The sequence below is a fragment of the Cryptomeria japonica genome, chromosome 5, assembly GCF_030272615.1.
Source record: "Cryptomeria japonica chromosome 5, Sugi_1.0, whole genome shotgun sequence".
Classification (NCBI taxonomy): domain Eukaryota; kingdom Viridiplantae; phylum Streptophyta; class Pinopsida; order Cupressales; family Cupressaceae; genus Cryptomeria; species Cryptomeria japonica.
In genome coordinates this window covers 710,683,315-710,706,452 of record NC_081409.1, presented here as the reverse complement: position 1 = coordinate 710,706,452, position 23,138 = coordinate 710,683,315, and positions in this window count along the sequence as shown.

Sequence of the window (23,138 nt, the reverse complement as noted above, 5' to 3'; positions counted from 1 at the left end):
TGGCTCGCGCTGCGAGTATGATGGCAAATGGTGTAATCTAACTTCACACCTGCCAGGTGCATTTGTTTGGAAGTTTCTATATCCTTTCTGACAAACCCATTTTGTTAATATCTGCAATCAACATGAAAACATTTCACATGCTTTTGTCTATGCTTCCGCTTTTTGCATATTTTGATATCATTGCATTCTGTCAGTCAACTCTTGGACACCTTCCGTCAAACATTTCACATTCCTTGTCTACACTAATACATAACACTGTTAAACAATTTTTGGAGGCATTCTGTCAAACAGTTCATTTATCTTGTCTATGCTTGCACATTTTGGTTACAAGTCTACCAGAGCATTTCTAACTATTATATCCAGCAAAATACCCCCTTCCAAAGCTCCCACAAAAACTGCTTGTGTTGGAAACCTATTTGTTGAATATGGTGAAGTAGTGCAACTGCATCATGAGGACACCATGGTCCTCTATTCGCGGCAGCAACCATTTTCCATGAGACGCCAGGTATCTACTGTTTTACGCGATCAAACACTTAAGAACATCAACTAAACTTGCGTGCAGGAAAAGAGTTTGAATTTGTACGATAACAGTGACTGCTATTTGAATGAGAACGGATATTGGCGAATCTCTTGAAGATCGACCTGCAACGAAAAGGATGAACAGCTTAGGATGAGGAGAATAGGTAAAATCTATATTATATTCGATGTTCTAATTAAAGATTTTTTTTTTGAATAGTTTTATAATTTATTGTACACTCGTTAAATTTAGTATATAGCTTATTACAGTTCTAATGTTTTAAGTGAATATTTGTATGTTAGTTACAATTTAAAGGTCTTAAGTGTAGCTTTCTTCTATCATGTTGTACATGCAAGTTCTTTTAAGATTATTTATAATAGCATTTGTATTTCAACAAGGTGCAATGGTTATGCTGATAGGAAGATATATTTTGGTATTATATTATGAACATGTAGTCTTGTTTTTCATTTGTTTTTTGTTTTCTAACGATGAGATTCTACGATATATGTCATGTGTCTTCAAAACCTATAGAACAAAAGCAATGAAATGGTTAGATGTGTAGATAAGGTGTCAAATTTTGGAAGAAAACTTGTAGCTTGAGTAAATAGCTAAATGCATAATTATGTAAGAGGGAAATTAGATAGATTTTTAAGCAATAATTTTATTTTTGAAGTTTGAGTTGTATAATGATTTTTAAACATTTAATTTATGGTATTATTATTATTACAATTTTTTTTTGCTAATGTATGAACACAATTAGCTTAAGAAGTTGATTGTATTGAATGCTTTTTTTGCTAGCTATTTAGATGTCTTCTTTATTTTTGACTGGAGTGGCGATGATGTTGTTGACTGATATGCATGTATGAGTCTTCATATTGTATCGCTATAGTTGATTTTCCTATAGCCTAAAGTAGATTTATGCAAAAGAGAAATTTGTAACAATGGAATTGATGCTCCATGAAAAATGGGAGAAATTTGAGGTAGAAAGGACTAAGAGTTGCATACCTAGACATAGTTGGTATATCTGAGCTTCCTCTTTTTTCCTTATAATTGTGTATGGATTGTTATTCATTTTATTTCTTGAAAGAGAATGTTGGCTAAATATGAAGGTCACTTAACGACTTAACTCTAGATATGGCTCTAAATGTTAATCCCTACCTTTCTATTATTCCAAGGCCGACCGTTACCTTTTGTAGAGTTGGGAATTAAGATTTGGGCATGGTAATAGCCCACACCACTATGAGAAGTATTTGGCTTTATTTTCCTAATGATACAAGTATTATTGATATACTTTTTAGGTCATGTTTGTTCCATAATGGCCTGCTATAATTATCAATCCTTGCTACAACATACATTAGAAGATTAAATAGTTCAGAACCTTGATTTAAAATGTTTTCAACAATTTCACCAAGAGATCCATTTACTTGTCTTTCTTCTTCCTTTATGTTGGTTGTGAGCATGATGTGTTACTCTCTACAAAGTAGTACTTTTTCTTCAAGTTGTTTATCATTACATACATTATCTACTTTGATATTGGCTCTTGTTGTAGTACTTATTACAATTGGATGGTTCAACAATTTTAACATTCCTTTGATGTGGAGTCTAACTAAATCATTGGTAGAAAAAAGGTGCATTGAATTGTTAAATTGTTATTTTTCACTCAACGTGAGCGGCTCGTCTATGTGTGTCATAAAAAGTTGCCAATCTTCTTATGTTTCTTCTGAATTCCATATTTTTTGCAACATTTGATGAGATTGTATTTGATTTGAAGTCTCACCTTGTTTATGAAATACTATTTGTAAGGTGACAATGGACGTAAATTGGTCACATAGTATTTTTGAATTTGAGTGTGATGTGTAGTTAGGTTGGTCCATCATAGGTGGTAGTTGTGAGAGGTTATTGATTAGTATTATAGACACTCCATCAAAGTGTAGATGTTGTCAATGCAGGAAGGACTCACATAGTCTTGTATCTATTTTTTAGTATTAACTTTGGTCCTATGAAGCTCCTCTCATCAATCAACATGTATCTTGTGTTTCATCTCCTCTTGAAATGTTGTTAAATGGAGAAACCCCTATAGGAGTGAATATGAGAAGTTGGCCTTTTTGTTGTGGGTTCTTAATTTTGAGTTCTATTCTTATGCAAGCAATCAAGTAAGATTTTCCTATACTTATTTTTTCCTTAAATGATCATGTGCAACGGTTTATTTGATTAACATTTGTTGCAGTTGATAATAAATATTAGTGCTAGTTTTTATTTTGATGATAATGTATAGTTTGGGACATCAAATTTACTTGTCCTTTTCTCTTCTTGGTTTCTTGTCTTTTTCATGTTTATAAATTCGATGGTGATTTCATGAATATCCTAGGGTACTACAAGTTGATCCTATTTGTGTTTTTTATTAAACTCATTCCTACCAAGAATATTAAGTTAATTTAGGTTTACATTGTTTAAGGGGCCCATTTGTGGAAATAATCTCTATTTGTTAACATTTTTGTTGTGTCCCTTGTGTTCATCTTAGTATCATTCTCTTCTAATTTTTCTTCGATGCTTAATTCTATTTTGGTGGTGTGATTGACATGCAACAAATCATATTTGGTTGCACTCATTTTCTTTCAATTTTAAATTATCATATCCTTTGTAATTCCTATGTCAATTTCTATGCTTTAAATTTTTTGCAATAGTAACTCATTCCATCAAAATGTTTCAAAGTGGTCTTTGTCCTCCTTTGGCATGCTATAGAGATTTGGAAAAAACATTGACAATCAAATTTACCTTTCTTTGTTTCCATTTACATCCTTTGCAACTTGAAAAATAGGGAAAAGATCTTATAGATTTGACTAGTGTTATTGTTTCGAATTTGGAGGTCAATTAATGTAGGAATGTACGTAGGTACCTAAATTGGAGTTGGCTTTCATTTTTCTTCTTTTCATTTGATAGAATAATTTTCATCTAACATTTAAAGATGTGAAAGGTTGATTACAAACAATGACTGGAAAATTTTGAGCCATATTACATATTTCTAGTGCTCCCATATCACTCTTTGGCACAACTATGTGATGAACTTTGAATATGTTGTGAGAGCTAGGTCATCTATTTTTTTGGTTGTATATATTCTTGTTATCATATTAGTATAAGATGGTTTAATCCTACATTAATGGATATAGAGAGTGGAGGACACAAAGGTACTAGGGTCTCAGGATATGATGGATGAGGGGATGGGGATGCAGATAATGTAGATATTAAAGATCTAATTGGTTTGGGCTATGCAGTAAGAAGTATTGCCTTGGGAATTGTGTTTTGGGAATTTTAGCTTTATTTTATTTCACTCATATGGGATAAATAATGGTTCTTGTGGGTGTGGGTCTTTTGGCTCTATTCAATTTTACCTAGACAAAATTCTCCTAGGCTACAATGGGAGTCTATCTAGTTACTAGCTCTCCATGTTTAGGGGGGAAGGGAGTGGAGTAGGAGCCTCTACCCTTTCTACATCTCCTATGTTTCCTTAAGGGATCAGAGGGGTCTTATGGGCTATATGGCGAGTCCCATAATTGTGTGATCTTTAGAGTTTTCATTAGGAAGGGTGGTTTTTTCCTTTTAGGCTTCTCTTTAGGGTTTATCAACTTCCCTACAGCTTGAATTTTTTTTCTCTTTGGGTTTAGGGTTTCTCCTTTCCCTACATTTAGTTTTTTTACATACCTATGTTGTTTTACAATTGTGCTAGCTTCTCCCTTGTGTCTTATTGGGATGTGGGTCCTAATTCTTGAGATGTGGCTAAAGCATGGGTCACTAAATTGGAAAACTAATTTGAACAAAGAAAATTCTTTAATGATATCAAAGCTATTTATGTGGCATGGTAGGTTACCGAAGAAAGCATCTAATTGGTGGAACAATGAGAATGGTAACAAGAAATTGTTACCAAGAGAAACTACATGAGAACTCTTTGTACAATAAGAGTGACTATTATTTGAACAAGAATGGATATTGGTGAAGCTCTTGAAGATCAACCTGCATTGAAAAAGGATTAACATGCAAGGATGAGAAAAATAGGTAAAATTTATATTAAATTTGATGTTCTAATTAAAGTTTATTTTTAGCAGTTTTATAATTTATCATAAAAATATTTAATTTAGTATATAGTCTATTATAGTTTTAAATTCTTAAGTGAATATTTGTATCTTATTTACAATTTTAAGGTCTTAAGTGTAACTTTCTTCTTCATTTTCTTTTACAATTATTTACACTAGCACTTGCATTTCAATGAGGTGCAATGGTTACGTTGATACAAAGATATACTTGGGTATTGTATAATGAACATGTAGTCTTGATCTCAATTTTTTTAATCACTTTTTCACAACAAGTTTCTATGATATATACCATTTATCTTCAAGACCTATAGAAAAAAACCAATGAAATAGATAGATGTATAGATTATGTATCAAATTTTGGAAGAAAACTTTGAGTTTGAGTAAATAGCTAAAATGTTGTGTAATTATGTAAGACAAAAATTAGATATATTTTAAGCACTAATTTTTATTTTTTAAGTTAGAGTTGTATAATGATTTGTAAATATTTAATTTATAGTATTACTATTATTTCAAATTTTTTTTGCCAATGTATGAATACAATTACCTTAAGAAGTTGATTGTATTGAATGTTTTTGTTGCTAGTTGTTTAGATGTCTTCTTTATTTTTGAGTGGAGTGCATATGATGACATTGATTGATATTTATGTATGAGTCTTCATATTGTCTCGCTATAGTTGATTTTGTTGTGGCCTAAAGTAGATTCTTGAGAAAGAGAAATTTGTAACAATGAAATTGATGCTTCATGAGAAATGGGAGAGATCTGAGGTAAAAGGACTAAGAGTGGCATACCTAGACATAGTTGCTATAATCGAGCTTCCTCTTTTTTCCTTAAATTTGTATATGAATTGTCATTCATTTTATCTCTTGAAAGACAACATTGGATAAACATAAAGGCCATTTAATGAATTATCTCTAGATATGGCTCTAAATGTTAGTTCCCATTTTTCTATTTTTTTGTTGTTGACCACTGAGTTTTGCAGTGTTAGAAATTGATATTTCTGTATGGTAATAGCCCATGCCACTGTGAGTAGTATTACCCTTCAGTTTCCTAATTATACAAGTATTATTGGTATAATTTTTGGGTCATGTTCATTCTACGGTGGTGGGCTATAATTACCAATCCTTTCTATAACGTGCATTAGAACATTTGGCGGTTTAGAACCATGATTTGAAATGATTTCAACAATTTAACCAAGAGATCTCCTCAAGTTCTTCATCCTTAGCTACATTATCTACTCTGATATTGGTTCTTATTGCAATACTTATTGTAAGTGGATGGTTCAACAATTTTAACATTATTTTATTATGTAGTCTAACTAAATCATTGGTACCAAAAAAGTTCATTGAATTGTCCAATTGTTATTTTTTTACTCGATGTGAGCTACTCGTCTGTGTGTGTTATTGAAAGTTGTCAATCTACTTTGTGTTTCTTCTTCATTATATATTTTTTGCAAAATTTTATGAGATTGTCATTGATTTGGAGTGTCACCTTGTTGACAAAATACTATTGGTAAGAGCCTATCTAGTTACTAGCTCTCCATGTTTAGGGGGGAAGGGAGTGGAGTAGGAGCCTCTACCCTTTCTACATCTCCTATGTTTCCTTAAGGGATCAGAGGGGTCTTATGGGCTATATGGCGAGTCCCATAATTGTGTGATCTTTAGAGTTTTCATTAGGAAGGGTGGTTTTTTCCTTTTAGGCTTCTCTTTAGGGTTTATCAACTTCCCTACAGCTTGAATTTTTTTTCTCTTTGGGTTTAGGGTTTCTCCTTTCCCTACATTTAGTTTTTTTACATACCTATGTTGTTTTACAATTGTGCTAGCTTCTCCCTTGTGTCTTATTGGGATGTGGGTCCTAATTCTTGAGATGTGGCTAAAGCATGGGTCACTAAATTGGAAAACTAATTTGAACAAAGAAAATTCTTTAATGATATCAAAGCTATTTATGTGGCATGGTAGGTTACCGAAGAAAGCATCTAATTGGTGGAACAATGAGAATGGTAACAAGAAATTGTTACCAAGAGAAACTACATGAGAACTCTTTGTACAATAAGAGTGACTATTATTTGAACAAGAATGGATATTGGTGAAGCTCTTGAAGATCAACCTGCATTGAAAAAGGATTAACATGCAAGGATGAGAAAAATAGGTAAAATTTATATTAAATTTGATGTTCTAATTAAAGTTTATTTTTAGCAGTTTTATAATTTATCATAAAAATATTTAATTTAGTATATAGTCTATTATAGTTTTAAATTCTTAAGTGAATATTTGTATCTTATTTACAATTTTAAGGTCTTAAGTGTAACTTTCTTCTTCATTTTCTTTTACAATTATTTACACTAGCACTTGCATTTCAATGAGGTGCAATGGTTACGTTGATACAAAGATATACTTGGGTATTGTATAATGAACATGTAGTCTTGATCTCAATTTTTTTAATCACTTTTTCACAACAAGTTTCTATGATATATACCATTTATCTTCAAGACCTATAGAAAAAAACCAATGAAATAGATAGATGTATAGATTATGTATCAAATTTTGGAAGAAAACTTTGAGTTTGAGTAAATAGCTAAAATGTTGTGTAATTATGTAAGACAAAAATTAGATATATTTTAAGCACTAATTTTTATTTTTTAAGTTAGAGTTGTATAATGATTTGTAAATATTTAATTTATAGTATTACTATTATTTCAAATTTTTTTTGCCAATGTATGAATACAATTACCTTAAGAAGTTGATTGTATTGAATGTTTTTGTTGCTAGTTGTTTAGATGTCTTCTTTATTTTTGAGTGGAGTGCATATGATGACATTGATTGATATTTATGTATGAGTCTTCATATTGTCTCGCTATAGTTGATTTTGTTGTGGCCTAAAGTAGATTCTTGAGAAAGAGAAATTTGTAACAATGAAATTGATGCTTCATGAGAAATGGGAGAGATCTGAGGTAAAAGGACTAAGAGTGGCATACCTAGACATAGTTGCTATAATCGAGCTTCCTCTTTTTTCCTTAAATTTGTATATGAATTGTCATTCATTTTATCTCTTGAAAGACAACATTGGATAAACATAAAGGCCATTTAATGAATTATCTCTAGATATGGCTCTAAATGTTAGTTCCCATTTTTCTATTTTTTTGTTGTTGACCACTGAGTTTTGCAGTGTTAGAAATTGATATTTCTGTATGGTAATAGCCCATGCCACTGTGAGTAGTATTACCCTTCAGTTTCCTAATTATACAAGTATTATTGGTATAATTTTTGGGTCATGTTCATTCTACGGTGGTGGGCTATAATTACCAATCCTTTCTATAACGTGCATTAGAACATTTGGCGGTTTAGAACCATGATTTGAAATGATTTCAACAATTTAACCAAGAGATCTCCTCAAGTTCTTCATCCTTAGCTACATTATCTACTCTGATATTGGTTCTTATTGCAATACTTATTGTAAGTGGATGGTTCAACAATTTTAACATTATTTTATTATGTAGTCTAACTAAATCATTGGTACCAAAAAAGTTCATTGAATTGTCCAATTGTTATTTTTTTACTCGATGTGAGCTACTCGTCTGTGTGTGTTATTGAAAGTTGTCAATCTACTTTGTGTTTCTTCTTCATTATATATTTTTTGCAAAATTTTATGAGATTGTCATTGATTTGGAGTGTCACCTTGTTGACAAAATACTATTGGTAAGGTGACAATAGACTTAAATTGGTCCCATAGTGTTTTTGCATTTGATTTTGATGTGTAGATAAGTTTGTTCATCATAGGTCATATTTGTGTGAGGTCACTAATTAGTATTAGAGACACTCGATTAAAGTATACATGTTGTCGATGCAAGGAGGCCTCACATAGTCTCGTGTTTGTTTTTAGTAGTAACTTTGGCCCTATGAAGCTCATCTCATCAATTAGCATGTATCTTATGTGTTTCATCTCTTTTTGAAATGTTGTTAAATGCAAAACCTCTTGTAAGGGCCAATATGAGTAGTTGTTTGTTTTGTTGTGGGAGCTTAATTTTGAGTGTTTTTCTTATGCAACCGATCAAGTGGGGTTTTCCTATACCCATTTTTCCTTGAATGATCATGTGCAATGATTTATCTCAATGACACTTATTGTGGTCGATAATAAATATGAGTGCTAGTTTTTATTTTGACGATTATAGTGTATAGTTTGTGACATCAAAGTTACCTAGCATGTTCTCTTCTTGGTTGCAATTATTTTTCTTGTTTATGAATTGCATAGTGATTTCATAAAGATCCTGGGATACTGCAAGTTGATCCCATTTGTGGTTGCTATGAAACTATTGTCTACCAAGCATCTTGAGTTCATTTAGGCTTACGTTATTTGAGGGGCCCATTTGTGAAAATAATTTCCATTCATTTATTTTTTTTTTTTTCCCTTGTGGTCATCTTAGTATCGCTCTCTTCTTATTCTTCTTTGATGATTTCTTTTGTTTTAGTGGTGTGATTGACATGCAATAAATCATATTTGGTTGCACTCATTTGCTTCCAATTTGAAATTATCATATCTCTAGTAAATCCTATGTCAATTTTTATGCTTTAATATTTTTACAATAGTAATTCACCCCATTAGAATGTTTCAAAGTGGTCTTAGTCATCTTTTGAGATGCTCTAGAGCTTTGTAAAAATATTGACAATCACTTCTAACTTTCTTTATTTCCATTTGTATCATTTGCAACTTGTAGAATAGGAGAAAGATTTCATAGATTCAAGTAGTGTTATTGTTTCAAATTTGGAGGTCAATTAATGTAGGAATGTAGGTAGCTAAATTCGAGTTGGCTTTCATTTTTTCTTCTTGTCATTCGATTGAACATTTTTCATTCAACATACAAAGATGTTAAATGATAATTACAAATGAGTGGCAATTTTTGAAGTGTATGACATGTTTCTTATGCTCCTATATAACTTTGCCATAATATTTGGCATGAAATTTCAATATTTCATGAGGTCTAGTTCATTTATTTTTTGGTTGTAGATATTCACCTATTGTCTTTCTATAGTTGATTTTCCTATGACCTAAAGTAGATTTTTGCAAAAGAGAAATTTTTAACAATGGAAGTGATGCTCAATGAGAAATGAGAGAGATTTGAGGTAGAAAGAACTAAGAGTTGCATACCTAGACCTACTTTCTATAATCAAGATTCGTCTTTTTTCCTTATATTTGTGTATGGATTGATTATTTTTATCTCTTCAAAGAGAACATCGGCTAAATACAAAGGTCGTTTAAGGGATTAACTTTGGATATGGCTCTAAATGTTAGTCCCTACCTTTCTATTTTTTCAATGTCGACCATTTCTTTTTGTAGTGTTAGGAATTGAGATTTGTCTATTGTAAAAGACCACACCACTATGAATAGTATTTTCCTTCAGTTACCTAATGATACAAGTATTATGGGTGTATTTTTTGGGTCATGTTCATTCCACGATGGCATGCTATAATTATCAATTATCCTTGCTATAACATACATTAGAACATCCAATGATTTAGAACCATTATTTTAATTGATTTCAACAATCTCATCAAGAGATCCATTTACCAGTCTTGTTTGTGTCCTTATGTTGGTTGTGAGCATGATTTGTTTCCCTCTACAATGTAATACTTTTTCTTCAATTTGTTCATCCTTATCTACATTATCTACTCCGATAATGGTTCTTATTGCAATTGGATGGTTCAACAATTTTAACATTCTTTTGTTGTGCAGTCTAACTAAATCATTGGTTAGCAAAAATGTGCATTGGATTGTCAAATTGTTATTTTTCACTTGATGTGAGCTGCTTGTCTATGTGTGTCATTAAAAGATGCCAATATACTTGTGTTCCTTTTACATTATGTATTTTTTGCAACATTTGATGAGTTTGTCTTTGATTTGGAGTCTCACCTGTTGACAAAATACTATTTGTAAGGTGACAATAGACGTAAATTGGTCCCATAGTGTTTTTTCATTTGAGTTTGATGTCTAGATAGGTTTGTCCATCATAGGTGGTAGTTGTGGGAGCTCACTAATTAGTATTATAGACACTCCATCAAAGTATAAATGTTGTTGATGCAGAAAGGCCTCACATAGTCTTGTGTCTATTTTTCGTAGTAACATTGGCCCTATAAATCTCATCTCATCAATCAATGTGTATCTTACATGTGTTTCATTTCTTTTTGAAATGTTGTTATACACAAAAAATCTTATAGGGGATAATATGAGTAGTTGGCCTTTTTGTTATGATTGTAGACACATAAATTTTCAATTTTTCCTCATAACCATCTTATTGATGAATTTGGTATTATTTTCTACACCATTTAATTTCATTAAATCACTAGATAATCTACTTCCATTTTTAATTATTAAAACATTCCATTACCTATTCATCTATCTCTATTATTTCATAGAATTTTAATCTTCACTTAACCTCCACCATATCTTACCCATTCAATTTATTCCAACCATCTCCCATCCATGACATTCACTATTCATCTATCTCTATTATTTCATAGAATTTTAATCTTCACTTAACCTCCACCATATCTTACCCATTCAATTTATTCCAACCATCTCCCATCCATGACATTCACTTAGAGAATGTGGGACAAATATTTAGCCATAACTACATTCTTTAATCCCACATTGCTCCCACGATGGATTTCCTTCATGAGGATGCTTATTTAATCATTTGCCTCTCTCACATAAATCTCTCTCGGTTATTGGAATCTTGGCGTTATAATCTTATTTTAATTTATTTTAATTTATTTTGCATACATTTATCTTTGTTCATCATTTCATCATTAATCAATCTATATGGTTCATCCATAGCCTCTTGTGTATTTTTCTTAAAAATCCGAGAGCAAAGACAAGATCATGGTTGATAGGGAAACAATGGAGTTAGATAGCTGGTAAATGTATTTGGTTTGGCTTAGTTCGTATTGTTCTTCATTTGCATTCATTTAGAGAACGCTCCATTGCATGATGTTGGATTTTAATTCTTGAGTCTTTGGTTCCTTGACCTCTTGAGACCAAGAACCAAATTCATATCCCTCATCTACATTGGCATGGCACGGCCGGTGGGACAGTCTTTTGTACTATTATTGATTTGGTTTTCGCTTGATGGTATATAAATTTGCAGGCAGAAAATTGTATTTGTTTGCAGGTTAACAATGCTTTGTTTCCAGGCAATAATGGTATTTGTTTGAAATTTTTAACGTATCATTTGTCTGTAGTTTATCATACAGTGCATGTTTTTTGTTCATGCATTCCCTGGTGCATTAGATTTTTGTCTAGCAGTTCATGTGCCTTGGCCAAATTTAAATATTTTCAATTTGTCAAGCAGTTACGTTGCATTCTGTCAAACGATCTCGGTTCATTGTCAATAATCATATTCTACAATAACTACAATCTGTTATTGGCATCTCTGTGAGGCATCATTACATCAAACTTAAAGGCAATTTTAAGTTGGAATAACTAACTTTCTCTTCAGTATGATTTAAATTATTTTGCATTTGTTTGAACCTTACTTTGTTGCATTGATCAACGTTTCATGTGCCTCTTAAACCATTAAACTGTTCATGTGCTTACCTTGCGTTTTTGCTACGTTGTATTTCACCATTCTATCAAACACGTACGGTCTTTTGTGCATATCTTGTAACGTATTTCATCATTCTGCATATTTTTTTTTGCAAATCTTGTGTTCATTGCTGTGAGATCACAGTTTACTGAAGTCTTTGTCAAAATAGTCCCCACACATATCCTCTACGTTTGGGTAAATGCTCACATTTTGGCAGGTTAAATACATTATTTCTTTGATTTTACACCACTTCAAACAGTCCCACGCCTTCTTTAGGCAAAAAGCCTTTTCTATTTTGGGTGTATTTCAGTGTTTTGTGTGTTAAGGTTTTTATTTTGTGTAGTTTTTAGATTTAGTTAGTATTTTGCTTTGTCAGTTGGGTGTTTTGATTGTTAGTTTTTGTCTGTGGTTAGTTTGTATTAGTTAGTTCTATTTGTGTGGTCTGTTGTTTGTTAGTGTTAATTTTAGTTTCTTTTGTTTTAGATTTAATAGTTAGTGTTTGTTTGTATTTGTGTTTGTAGCTAGTATTTAGTTAGTGTCTTTGTGTGTGTTATAGTTTTTTTTTGGGGGGGTTTTGTTTGTTTGTTTGTTTGTTTGTTTGTTAGTTTGTGATTGTTAGTTTTTAGTCTTTTAGTTAGTATTTGTTTGTTAGTATTAGTTTGTAGTTTGGTTTTGTGTGTTAGTTTAGTGTCTTGTTTTGTTAGCATTTGTTTTAATTTAGCGTGTCTAGTTTGTTTGTTAGTTAGTTGTTTGGTTTTGTATTAGTGTTAATATTTGTGGTTAGTTTTGTTAGTTTTTTGTTATTTTTGTTATCTTTCTTTGTCTTTTCTATTATAGTGCTTTTGTTTTTAGATGTTCTAGTAAGGATGATGATAAATATGATATGCCTGTTCAAGAGATTGTGATGAATATTGATCTCTTGATAGAGTATACGAAGATGATTGGATAATTGATATTATTTGAAAGATTAAGTTGAGTTGCACATTTGATGAAAATGCACAATTAAGAGGTGTAACTAAACAATTGATGGAAATGAGTAGTATAGCCAGGTTGATAAGCTGATTAAACCGAGTGAGATGATTGAGATTAATGCTAATGCAAGATAAGTTGATCCAATGATTGATTGATCTAGGGGCGAGGACATTTCAAGAAGCAAGTTGATTAAAAGATTAAGAGACATGTATCAATTAAATAAAGCCATGTGATTGATCTCTCTGAAGCAAAGAAGATGAAGAAAATGATGGAAAGAAATGAGTGATGGAAAAGAGTGAAAAGGAGGTGAAATGATAGAAGAAAGGAAGTGATAAAAGAACAAAAGAAGTGATAAAGAAATAAATAAGGTGTGAGAAATGAATAATTAATGAGAGAGATGAAGAAATGATGAAAAGAATGAAGATAATAAAAGAGGAAGAATATGATGAAAGATGATGGAACATATGAAGATGATGAAAAGATGAAGATGGAAAAGGAAGTGATGAAAATTATTGTGCTTTTAAAGTGCTTATATCATCATTGAGATTACTATGGCAAAAGGATGAAATCATTTGGATATGGAGTAGACCCAAATGAATCATACCAACTACATAAGGAAGACACATAAGATAGTTAAGAAATGCTTCAATTCACATGAGACCCATACGTTCTCGATGATCTTAGACAATCATGTCCTAAGAAAAGTCATCATGTTACTAAATAACAATCCACATGCAACAAACAAGTGAACTTGCCCTTGTTGGAATAGAAGGAATCCAAGAAGACTAAGAGGGGAGGGTGAATTAGTGTTCTGCCAATGATATAAGATTTTACCTTATTAAAACATACACATATAAACTAGTAAATGAAGAAACATATAACATGAAGTAAATAAAACAACCACATGAATGGACACCATAACACATTGAATTTAATATGTGGAAAACCTCAAAGAGGAAAAACTATGGTGGGATTTGTGACCCACAATATCATTTCACTGGCCATATGAAAGATATTACATAGCATGGGATCCTGCACATGCAAGAAGGCACACTACCTAGAACAGACTACTCAACACATAAGAGTCTCACTAACTACAAGCTTCTACTAAGGTAAAACAATAATGGTGAACTCACAAAATGCATGCAATTCCAAAAAGAGTTCTGGTTATAGCTCTGTTTTGTACCGGCTCATAAACCCTTTTACCGGTTTCTCCTTTACTCTAAGAATTGCATGATATTACTTTCGCATACAAATGATCTACATACATATCCTTCGCATCAATTTTCTTATCCACATTCGTTATCTACATTCTCTTATATCAAAATAACCTAATAAACTGACTTATATACCCTTTACAAACAATATTCCTTATGTCAGCTTACAACACATTACAAAAGATATTCAATATCGACTCTATACAATTATTATAAAATTATTTTACAAATAAAACCTTTTCTCGAATCCTAGACTGATGTCAACTTCACTGAAGTGTAGGATGCTAGTGCCGGTGCCGGTCTTTGTCGATATCTATCGGTATATGCCTTCTACAAAATCTTGTTGCAATAAATGACAACATATGAATCCAATGAGTGTCAATTGCCAACAATCTCCCCCATTGGCATTGATGGCAACACTCATGTGAAAAATGGATTCCCTGTCAGTTCAATTGAAACATGCTCCCCTGAGCTAATTGACCATGATTGCATTTGTCTCCTCCTTTGATTCATATACTCTTTGTCTAATATCCCCCCCCTAAGATTATATACATACTTTCCTTTTCATTTTATTTTACACATACATATACTCCCCCTTTGGCATGAATGCCAAAGACCGGTGAAAGAATTGAAAAAATTGTTAGTAATCTATGCAAAAGATTGAATAATTACAGATTACTTACTAGAGCTTGACCAATTTCAAGGTTTACAAATAATATTTCTCTAGTAACTGTATATAAGTATCCCAACTGGTTTTGAATATTTTGGATATGGATACAAGTCCACTCAGTAAATGTGCAAGTGATTCTTTCTTAGTGACTTATGCCGGTGTGGGCTTCCCAAGCATATCCATGCATTCCCTCTTATGTATACCAAGTTAATCCAATCTTGGACTCACCAAACCTTTGAGACTTCTAGCTCTCTGAATGATCTTATCTCTTTCCTTTTCAAAAGAAAAAATTTGGTTCTCCAAAGTCAAAAATTTTCCATCAATAGATGTTTTAAATGAAGTTAGTCCATCAAAAGAATTAACAATATTAGCAATCTTTTCTTGTAACTCCTTTATCCTCTTATCTACATTTGTTGTAAGAATCTCTATATTACAATAGACCTTGTAAATGTTAGTGCATTGTTTAAAAAAAAATTCAATAAGTATAAGTTTCTCTTCAATCTTCCTCTTTTTTGTCTCAATAATCTAGTCAAAAGCAGCTTTCTTAGCCAAAGTAAATCTTTCAAGTGCTTGCCGGTTAGAAATTTGTTGTAATGATTGAAATTTTTTAGAGATGTGCTCTGTCAATACCTTAAGCTTGTTGGAAGGGCTCACTTCATTTTCAATCATACATTCCAGAATCATTCTGTGCAAAATTGTTATTGACTGATCTATTATCCCCTTGTCTACAGATCCCTCCTTCATTAATCTTTGAGCAGCCATCATCATTAGCTATATGGGACTCATCTCTATGATTGATTTCTTGTCAACTTGAGAAGTGTCAATTGCCAAAAGTTTTGATGAGGAATCAACTCGTGGTTTAGTACTGGATGTTTGTGCAGCTTTACTCTTATTAGTCTCCTTTTCCTATTCTTCCTTTTCCTTATCCTCTCTCGGTGTATCCCTTTTCTCATCCTCTTTTGCACCAGTGCCTTCGTCACTTGGTGCAGTATCTGTCACTGCTTGTGGATTATTATCCACAATATTATCAGTATCCTGTAAATTATCTATATTACCTTTCTCATAATGTACATATGTTGTCTCTGTCGATTTAGCCTGTACACTCTCATTAATTTTAGGTTTATCTACTAGTGGAGTCTGTACGAACTTATCTGATTGATAATTATCTACTGGTTCATTCAAAATTTGATTTGAGTTCCCCAAAATTTCTTTTCCTTTTGATCTATCTGAAATGGTGGGAGTTGTTGCCTTATCAAATTCTTCTTGGGAAGTAAGGAAATCAGGATTCTTTTGGAAAAATTTAGCCCATCCTTCTCTGGTCTCATTTATTATTTCATTGACTCTACCCATCATTAATATTATTTGTTAGGGTTTGCTACTAAATATTGTTCTATTTGCAACTTCTATACATCTTTTCATTTCCTCATTATTTATAGAACCACAAATGCCTAAAATTTTAACTTCTTTAATCTCTTTGTCCCTCTTGACTGCATCTAATCTCCTTGCATCCAACTTGTTATATAAAGATAAAGGAATTTCCTTCAAAATCTCTACCAAAGCCTTCTTATATATGTATAAATATAACAAAATTGCTTCTTCCATTTCATTTTTCTCATTGTCATGTAAATGCTCATAAAAATTTGACACATTCTTCAAAATTCCATCTTTACTTACCTCATCTATTAATTCTACACAATTCATATTACCAGATTCAATTGCTTCATGTATCTCACTCTTTTTCTTCTTCTCGTTGGGGGTTGCAGGAGCAGATGGAGTTGGCTTCCTCTTCTGGGTAGGTTTCCTTGTCGGAGGTGTGGATGTTGTTGTCACCTTTCTTACTAGCTTCCTCATTGGTTCCATCTTATTCTCTTCTACTGGAGGCTTGTCAACTTTTTTCCTCTGTACCCTTCTGAATGCAAGAGGTTGATTTTCCTCTATATCAAAGTCAAAAGTGATAGGAGATATGAAGGTTTATGGCCTCTTTACCTCTAGAGAACTTTTCACTTTAGTGATTGCCGGTTGATCTACCAGTTTAGATGCAGAACCTAGTTCTGTATCTATCCTATCAATTACATTTTGAATGAAAGAAAACATTTTGTCTATTTTATTTTCCCTCCTTTTCTTATTGAAACCAATTTTAACTTCAAGTGTCTTCTCCTCCGCAGTACCAAAGTGTTTAGTCTTATCATCCAAAGGAGCATCAAGCAACATTTTTGCATATAGTTCCAGAATGCTATCGTCAACTTCATAACCCAATTTAGTGACCCATATTGTTCTAGGTCCCACCGCTTCCATGAGAGTCTCATCTATTTTCACCATGAAGCAGATTTCAGTGGAGTATTTATCCACAATGTGTGTGGAGATTCTCTCCCTCAATCTCATGTTCTTTTGGAAATATTTAAAGAAAACCCATAACTTCTCATCCTTGTTGCTACCAAGACTGGGGATTGCATCTCTAATCTGCCTACCTACAAGAATGTTATGAGCCCATTGTTTCTTTCCCAATCCTAGTAGCTCATTCATGAAATATAGCATCAAACAGACAATAAGGTTACTATACCAAAATGTCCCTTTCTTAACACCTTTGATTTTTCCAAGATTTATCATCAATTCACTTCTTAACCATTCACACAAATCGTATTTTCCATCATTCTTTATCATTTGATATGCAACATGGATACAGGAACCGAAAATAGAGTTTAATCATTTGATTGAGTTACCTTGTAACCAATGATGATTCTGGCAAATTTTACATCTGAGTCCTTAATGGTGCTAATCCTCATCGACCTTCCATCATGGGTCACGTTGGTGAGCTTTTTTGCCTCAATATTGGAGATCTTCTTGTCGGGTACCTACCCGACTGTGGGTAATGACTGCCTGAATTGCTTCTCTTATGATCATATGAGGTTGGTCTGGCCAGATGAATTCATTATGGACCCTTCTCAGAACATATCTAACCACTTTGTCTTCAAATTCTGGTATATACAGGATTCTAGTTTACCTTAGGTCTTCAATGATTTGATATTCTGGCTTGATTGTTCTGAAGCTAGCCAGTATCACAGATCGATACATTCCCTTAATTTCCTCAGTGCCTAATTCCTCCAAAGTGTAGTGAATATAGGCTTTGACATCTTCCACATATACTACACCATCGGGAACCCTCGAAAATGCGCCAATCAAGTCTTCCTTCATTGTTATTTGAGGAACTTCTTTGAAAATAGGTGTAAACCTATCCTTAACCTTAACTATAGTGGGATTCACAATGAAAGTAGGAGAAAAGGATGATCCAGATGCCATTTCAAAGAAATATCTAGATAACAATTGTCGGTTGAAAGATCTTGATGACTTCTTAGAAAACTGTTGGAAATCTCTTTAGAATGCCTTTGCTCACTTTTGATCGCCTATGATTTGCCTTTGCTTCGCTATGGTTTTCTCGAGTGATGGGTGAGTGAAAGTGAGTGGATTTTCTCTTTTTATCAGCGAGTAAACCCTAATTCTTCATTGTCATAAATGCTTAGTGGTGTGCCCTACCGGATGCTGGTTTCACAGTTTTATGTTAGATAAACCTCCATCAATGATCAATACCACTCTCCAGATCTCTTTCCAAATCTCTTTCGGGGAATATACAGGATTTGCAATGAATTTTCCAACCCCTAAGGCGTCTGCCTCAGTTACCGATTGAATTTCCTATCGGTGCGAGAATGCTTTGTTCTACCGGTGGAGTTACTCGTGCAGTTGCTGGTGTAGTTGCATCTCCACTTGGTTTTTTAGACTTTCTCACCCTTCTCTTGATGTGATCTTTTTGTAATTCATCTACCTTCTTCTTTCCTTTCTTACTTTCTCTGCCATTGCTAACCGATTTAGTCTTGCTTCTGCAGTACTTAGCAATATGACCTATTTTGTTGCATGCATAACATGTAACATTGTTCTTTTGAATTGCTTTCCCATATCCAGTGTCATTCCTTGATCTGCATTGGTTAGACAAATATCCAAACTTTCCACATGCATGACACTTAACATTCATTCTACAATCTTCTGACTTATGACCATATTTCTTGTAATTTGTGCATTGACCGGGAACTGAATTGTAGTTTTGATTTTCTTTATTTCTACATTGTTTAGCGATATGGCTAAATTTATTACAAACAAAGCATCTACCATTGAATTTGTAAGCATTAGATTGCCTTACCGGTTTCCTCTTTATATCGGTTGTTTGATCTTCATTTGCAGTACCGGAGCTTTTGCCTTGTTCAAATCCAAGTCCTCTAGAATCTTCATTTTGGCTTTGTCTTTTCAATAAATCATCTAGCTATGCAGCACTAATCCTGAATTTTTCTTTATACTCACTTACAGTATTCAGATCATTTCTCAGAGTCATTATTTGTCTTTCAAGCTCTTGTTCATTATTTTGGGATTGTACCAAATCAATTCTCAACATATCATTCTCATGAGCTAATCTGCCACATTCTTTAAATTTGTTCTTCAGAGATACAACAAGATTTTCTTCCTTCTTCTTTTTGTCCTCAATTTATTTTAACATCCTCATAGTTAGGTCTTACATTTCATTCTTCATGAGCATGTTTTGTTTACTCAACTTTTGACATTGTTCCTTAAGTGTAGTTTTCTCTTCATCATCTTGGTTTTGCAAAAGTTCCTTCCTCCTAGCTTGAGAAAATGATAACCTTTCTTGCATAACAAGAATGAACTCATTAGGATAATTCAATTCATCTTGCAATTTTAAGTTCTTCAACCTTTCAGCATCATAATCCTCAAGTGCCATCTCAAGTTGCTTCTCCATAGCCATATTCAATGATTCTGGTTTCAGCATCTTCCTCTAGTTGTTAAACTTCCTCCGAGGCACCAGCCTCTAATGCCAATTGTTGGAATAGAAGTAATCAAATAGTGAGAGGGGGATTGAATTAGTTTTCTATCGATGATATAAAATTTTACCTTATTATAACATACACATATAAATCGGTAAATGAAGAAACATATAACATAAAGTAAATAAACTAGCCACATGAATGAACACCATAACACATTTAATTTTATACGTGGAAAACCTCAAAGAGGAAAAATCATGGTGGGATTTGTGACCCATAATATCAATTCACTGGCCATATGAAAGATATTACATAGCATGGGGGCTTGCACATGTAGGAAGGCACATTGCCTAGAGCACACTGCTCAACAAAAAAGAGTCTCATTGACTACAAGCTTCTGCTGAGAAAACAATAATGGTGATCTCACAAAATGCATCTACAATGCCAAAAAGACTTTCGGTTATAGCTTTGTTTTGTATCGGTTCATAAACCCTAAACCCTTTTACCGGTATCTCCTTTACTCTAAGAATTGCATGATATTACTTCCACATACAAATGATCTACATACATATCCTTCACATCACTTTTCTTCTCCACATTTGTTAGCTACATTCTCTTATATCAAAATGACCTAATAGACTAAATCATATACCCTTTACAAACAATATGCCTTATGTCGGCTTACAACACGTTACAAAAGATATTCAATATCGTCTCTATACAATAGTTACAAAATGATTTTATAAATAAAACCTTTTCCCTAATCATAGACTAATGTCAGCTTCACTGAAGTGTAGGATGTCAGTGTCGGTGCTGGTGTCAGTGTCTATCAGTATCTGTTGATATCTATCAGTATATACCTTCTACAGAATCTTGTTGCCATCAATGACAACATATGAATCCAATGAGTGTCAGTTGCCAACAGCCTCATCCTGTCCTTTCTAGTCAAAGACATCTCGGAGATAAAGTCTCTAGTTAGAGACATCTTGGAAACGATAAAAGATATGTCACCAAAGAGAAAGCAGAAACAATCAAGGACCAAACAAATAAACAAATATCTTGCTTCATGCAAGACTGATTCTTTTTACAATTGGATTTGAATAAATTGATAAAATTGCTATTAGGCTTGGTCGATTGTGATCTCATCTTGTTGTTCTTTACTAAAACATAGAAACTACACTATTTGTCAATCTGAAAATGCACTGCCATCTGCAAAAAAAAACCCAAAGCTACATTGATTGTCTATCTAAAAATGCATTGCCATGTGCAAACTAGATGCTTTTACATAAATTTTAAATTTTTCCACATAGCCATCTTATTAATTAATTTGATATTATTTTCTACATAATTTAATTTCATTAAATCATTAGATAATCTTCTTCCATTTTTAATTATTAAATCATTCCATTATCTATTCATCTATCTCTATTATTTCATAAAATCATAATCTTCACTTAATCTCCACCATATCTTATCCATTCAATTTACCCCTTCCATCTCTCATCCATCACACTCACTTGGAGAATGTGGGATAAATATTTAGCCATAACTACCTTTTTTAATACTACATTGCTCCCATGATGGATTTCCTTCATGAGGATGCTTATTTAAACATTTTCCTCTCTCACATAAACATCTCTCGCTTATTGGAATCTTGGTGTTATAATATAATTTTGATTTATTTTGCATACATTTATCTTTGTGAATCATTCATCATTTTATCATTAATCAATCTATCTTGTCCTTCCATAGCCTCTTGTGTAATTTTCTTAAAAAATTGAGAGCAAAGGCAAGATCTTGGTTGATAGGGAAACAATGGAGTTAGATAGCTATTGAAAGTATATGGTTTGGTTTAGTTCATATTGTTCTTCATTTGCATTCATTTAGTGAAGACTCCATTTCATGTTTTTGGATTTTAGTTCTTGAGTCTTTGGCTCCTTGCTCTCGAGACCAAGAACCAAATTTGTATCCCTCATCTGAAATGGGCTCTTAATTTTGAGTGTTGTTTTTATGTGAGTGATAAAGTAGGATTTTATTTTACCTATTTTTCCTTCAATAATCATGTGCAATGGTTTATCTAAGAATATTTTTTGTGGTTGATAATAAATATGAACGCTAGTTTTTATTTTGACGATATTGTATTGTTTGGGACATCAAAGTTACCTAGCATGTTCTCTTCTTGGTTGCAAGTCTTTTTAATTTTTATGAATTACATGGTGATTTCATGAAGATGCTACGGTACCACAAGTTTAGCCCATTTGTAGTTGTTATGAAACTCTTGTCTCCAAGCATCTTGAGTTCATGTTTAGGATTACATTGTTTGAGGGGCCAAACTATTAAAATAATTTCTATTCATTCATTTTGTTGTGTCCCATGTTTATCTCTATATCACTCTCTTCTTATTATTCTTTGATGCTTGTTTCAATTTTGGTGGTGTGATTGACATTCAATAAATCATATTTAGTTTCACTCATTTGCTTCCAATTTGAAATTATCATATCCTTAATAAGTCTTATGTCAATATGTCAATTTCTATGTTTTAAATTTTTTACAATAGTAACTCACTCCATAAAAATGTTTCAAAGTTATCTTAGTCCTCTTTTGGGATGCTCTAGAGCTTTGTAAAAATATTGAAAATCACTTTTACCTTTCTTTCTTTCCATTTGTATCGTTTGCAACTTGCAAAAATAGGAGAAAGATCTTGTAGATTCCAGTAGTGTTATTGTTTTTAATTTTGAAGTCAATTAATGTTGGAATGTAGCTACCTAAATTGGAGTTGGATTTAATTTCTTCTTCTTGTCATTTGATGAAACAATTTTCATCCAACATTCAAAGATGTAAAAGGCTAATTACAATCAAGGAGATGCAATTTTTGAAGCATATGATCTATATCACTCTTTGCGGCAATATTTTTCGTGAACTTTCAATATGTTATAAGGGCTACTAGGTAATTTAGTTTTTGGTTGTAGATATTATTTTTAACCTATTAGGATATTCTCAAAGGAGTAGGTTAAAACTACAGTCTTTTCCTTCGACCCTGTCAAATCCCCTGGCCCAAATTGTTTGAACCACCAATATTTTTCCAAGAGTATTAGGAAATTGTTGGCCTTGATATTACTATTGAGACTAGGGAATTTATATCTTCTACCATAATCCTTAAGGAGGGTAACAAAACCTTTATTGTCATCATTCCCAAAATTGATGGTTCTAAGAGAATGTCTGATTTTAGGCCTATTAGCCTTTGCAATACCTTGTAATAAATATTTTCCAAACTTGTT